This window comes from Falco naumanni, chromosome 2 (genome assembly GCF_017639655.2).
Source record: "Falco naumanni isolate bFalNau1 chromosome 2, bFalNau1.pat, whole genome shotgun sequence".
Classification (NCBI taxonomy): Eukaryota; Metazoa; Chordata; class Aves; order Falconiformes; family Falconidae; genus Falco; species Falco naumanni.
This window is the reverse complement of record NC_054055.1, coordinates 2478656-2482819: the sequence shown is the minus strand read 5'-3', so window position 1 is coordinate 2482819 and position 4164 is coordinate 2478656. Positions and strand designations below refer to the sequence as shown.

The window sequence follows — 4164 nt, the reverse complement described above, 5'->3', positions numbered from 1 at the left end:
CTCTCGTGTCCATGGGCCCCTTGAACTCGGGAACAGACCAGAAGCCCACCCAGATCTATACCCAGACCCTGGGCTCTGCTTGTTCACTCTTCAGCTCCAGCCTTGGGTCTTTCCAGGTTCTGGTCTCCTCCCACTCATCAGTTAGTCCAGCTTAATGTTTGTCACCAAATCCCACCCATATAACCCTGTACACCAAGTAAGGTCACTCAGAAAAGAGCTAGAAGTGAGTTTAATGAGCAGACAGGACAGGCTGCAGTGGCCTGGAGAGTGTATTGAGCAGCAACTTGTCTACACTCGATCAGCCCCACTATCAGTCCCCCTCCATTTTCCCATGCTGGGCTCTTCCCAATACACCTAGATCCCTCCTTTCCCTTACCTTTGGTCCTTCCTTTAAACGCCCCATAATGTATTTTACACATTTGCACAAGCCCCTTAAATCATTCAATAAAAAATTTCACATAAGCCCCATCGAATATCCCGCACCAAGTCTGCTCTTTTCCGGGAGAACCATGATAATTTCTTTCTCCCTTCTCAGCAGTTTTGCTTGAACCTCTTTCCTCCTGGCTCCTCCAGCACTCCTCAACCACTGACCTGAAGGTTGTGGCCTGTGTTACTGTCTCTGTTATCTCCTGGGGTCTTGGGTTTGCGTATCTAGGTATGATTTGTTATTTTTCCTGTCTTTGGCCTCTGTTTATATGTTGAAGAGCCACTGACTAGATATTCTTACAAACCATGGTTCTTATGTTGCCGGTATCAACATATCCTTTACCTTCCACACACCTTTTACCTTCCTTATAACCTTACTTGCCACATACCCTTACATCAGCAGAAGTTTGACATGTTCCCGTCTCTGGGCTGGTCTTCATTGGGGTTCAATCTCGCACTAGATAGCAGTGAGCATCTTATTGACTTCACTGGCAAATGGCAATGCTGGACTAGCGGACCCCTGTTTGGCAGAGCATTCTTAGTATCCATCTCCGGATCATTTAGGTTTTCACACTATATATGATAGGATTCAGGATGGGTGGAGCAAGAAAATGGATGTTGGCTATGAAAGCATAGATCTGGGGGGATAAACCAGTGCATCATGGACAGGCAGATCATGGGGATAATGAAAAGCAGGACAGCACAGATATGTGAGATGCAGGTGTTGAGAGCTTTGAGATGCTCCCTCCAAGTCACAGTGTTCAGGATGGTCTTAAGGATGAGAAGATAGGACAGGAGGGCAAATAGCAAGTCCAAACGTGGTGTGGAGAGTAGCACAAAAAGGTCATAGGTACTGTTAATCCTTGTACCTGAACCTGCACGTTTGATGATGTCTGGATGCAGACAGTAGGGATGGGAGAGCTTGCTGACTCAAGTGAAACGCAGCCGAGTCAGTAGGATTGGGAGTGGGAGCTGGACAAGGGTGGTCCTCATGACAATTGTCACACATATCTTGGTGCTCCCTGAGTTGGTGAGGATGGAGGAATATTGTAGGGGGTGGCAGATGATTACATAGAGATTGAAAGCTATTGCCAGAATGACAGCAGATTCAATATCTGTGAAGGTGTGAATGAAGAACATTTGGGCAAGGCAGGTGCGATGCTGACCTCCCTGGCCCTCTGCTACAGCATCCTCAGCATGGCTGGGAACCTGGATGTGGACAAGCCCAGGTCAGGCACAGCTAGCATAGCAAGGAATAGATACATGGGTGTGTGGAGGCTCTGCTCTGCCTTAATGCCTTAATGCTCTGCTCTACGTAGAGTAGAGAGGAACAGCTGACCACATATGAGTGTTTTTTCATGCTGGAAAGCCACTGAAAAAGAAGGATAGGGTCCTGGTCTGACTACTGTTGGTCCTTGTTGGGATGAAACAAGGATGCTCCATCTTATCCCTGAATAGCTGCCCTGGAAGGAAAGCCAGCAAGGTTCACACAGGCAGTAAGAAATGGGAGTAGTCCAGGAGCCCTTCCCTCTGAAGCTTCAGATCAGAGGCATCACCATGACCAGCAAAGCTGCACTATAGCAAAACTTACCAGGAGCTGTACAGAAACAGCCTGAGAGTTCTCACCTGCTCCTGCATGCACACTCTGTCACAGGAACCATGCACGGGCAGAAAGCACTTGTATGAGTTGCATGCCCAGTGTAGGCAAGTCCTAGTTCTGGCTGCCTGGTATAGCAGGGAAATGAACAATTAAAAAAAAATAAATGTCTGTGAGCGCTTGTGTAAATGCAAATCAAGAGAGAGAAGTGACATTGCAATTAGAGGGGACTGTGGTGAGCTCTGATACTAAATTTTGTGCTTTTGCTGGGAATATCTGGTGAAGGAAAAGGAGGTGATAATGGATTAGATACTGCCTGTGGAAACAGAGCAACTTTCTTAGGAATGGAGACCAGTAAAGCCTGACCCTTTTAAACCAACAAAACACATGCCATCTACAAACACATGGAGGGAAAAAGATCTACTTAAACTGAAGGACAGTAATTACTCACAAAGCAATATTTGTAAATTGTACAAGATAAATGTAAGCTGGAAATTACAAGGACATCATATAAACCCAGGATGTCTCTGGACATCCTCCCACCAGAAATATAGGGAGGAGAGACAGAACTGCTTTTAGAAAAAGTTTTCTTTCTGTAAACTCATGCTGCCTTGAAGAATGGAGACAGGACTCAAGGACTGCAATGTCTAGAGCACTCTCCCCATAGTACCTGTAAGCTTCTCTGCATGCCTGACTCTGGTCCTTGTGTCTTGTCTTCGAAGCACAGGGCCTCCCACGCTCTCGTGAGTGCTTGTTCACAGTCTGCAGGGAGCAAAGCCAGTGCACCCTCAGCATCTGTCATGAGAGTCACTGGGGTCTCCAGAGCCCCAGCTCAGCTCAGTTTGGTCCGCGTTGGCTTCTAACATCTAGAGAAATCTTCATTGCCCTCCCCCCCACGCCCCCATCCCCCACTCCGCCCCTGCCCCAGGTGTATCCCATGGAAAACAGGGAGGAAGGCAATGGGAATGAAAGGGTGCATAAGAGGGTTTTTAAGAAACTGCTCTGGAAATTACAGGTTTTGACAGCTAAGTGAGATCTATTATGGATGTTTATGTCACCTTATCTGTAATATTCACCTGTAAGTCTAGGAAAGTTTATGAAATTACTTAAATAACTGTAAACCCATTAATTTTTTTTCAAAAATATCTACACTTGTTCATAAAATTGCAGAAATACTGCCATTCTTTCCTCAGATTCATAAGGCTTCTAACTCACAGCATCTCTCTTCGCCCTTCCCTGTCTCGGTACACAGGTTTATGGCACAGTGCAGCACCCTTGGATAACTGCAGACAGAACAAATTCCATGGATAGACCTGGGCTTGCACTAAGCTGCAGACTTAAATGTGGGGGAGTTTTCTCTAGTCCTCAAGAGAAGTTTATCAAAGATCATCCCCCCCATTACATGGAAGGGGAGGAGGAGGAGTTACAGGAGAAAGTTATCTTCAGACACAAACATCTGACAGGGTCAGTTAAAGCAGCCATAATTCAAGTGCAGTCTCCACCCTGACAGTACAGGAACTGTCAGAGGTCGGTTTTAATTGCCCTAAATTTCTGGTATGCCCCATCTCTTCCTCCAGAGCTTTACACACACTGTGCTAGGTGGATGCTGCATCAGTTACATGCTTGAAAAACTGTGGAACTCCCTTGTCTCATCCACCTTTGTTTATGCAACAAAACAGGACGCTCCCCACTGCAGCATGCACTGGAGCAAGGGAGCATCGCTGTTTTAAGCAGGCAGTGTGAGCTGGGACTGGGTTGGCAGAATGCAAAGACCCTCCTAAACCTGAGATCAGGTCCATGCTAAGCTCTTGCATGCACAGCCTGTCAGGAAGAGCATATAAGAGGGCTGAATCCTTTTGATTGCTTCTCTAAGTGATGATTCATTTTAACTCTTACAGTTTGATGTACTCCAGAGAATGACAAATTCCACAGATGCGCATCAGGATTTCACTGAGAATGAGTGTCCTCATGAAGCTGTAAGTGGAAAAAGAGGCTGCACCCTGATCTAGCGCAGAGTGGTTCTCTGAGCAGATGCAGAGCTGCATATTCCCCTTTGCAAGCAGGGAGATATGAGAGTTTGGGGTGTCTGAGAGGTCCCCCACCTCCATGCTAGCCCTCTGGAAAGGGGACAGAGCACAGCT

General features: G+C 46.7%; 1 long non-coding RNA gene and 1 pseudogene across 1 annotated transcript; both read right to left on the bottom strand.

The window, feature by feature from the left end:
- Positions 1–214: 214 nt before the first annotated feature.
- On the bottom strand, positions 215–1724 carry LOC121083220 (annotated as a pseudogene).
- A 20-nt stretch (positions 1725–1744) lies between these two features.
- Positions 1745–3364, bottom strand: LOC121082921. The gene is made up of 3 exons (XR_005826174.1): positions 3239–3364; positions 2694–2785; positions 1745–2151 (listed from the first exon to the last, which is right to left on the bottom strand). It is a non-coding gene; the product is annotated as an uncharacterized LOC121082921 (long non-coding RNA).
- Positions 3365–4164: the final 800 nt, after the last annotated feature.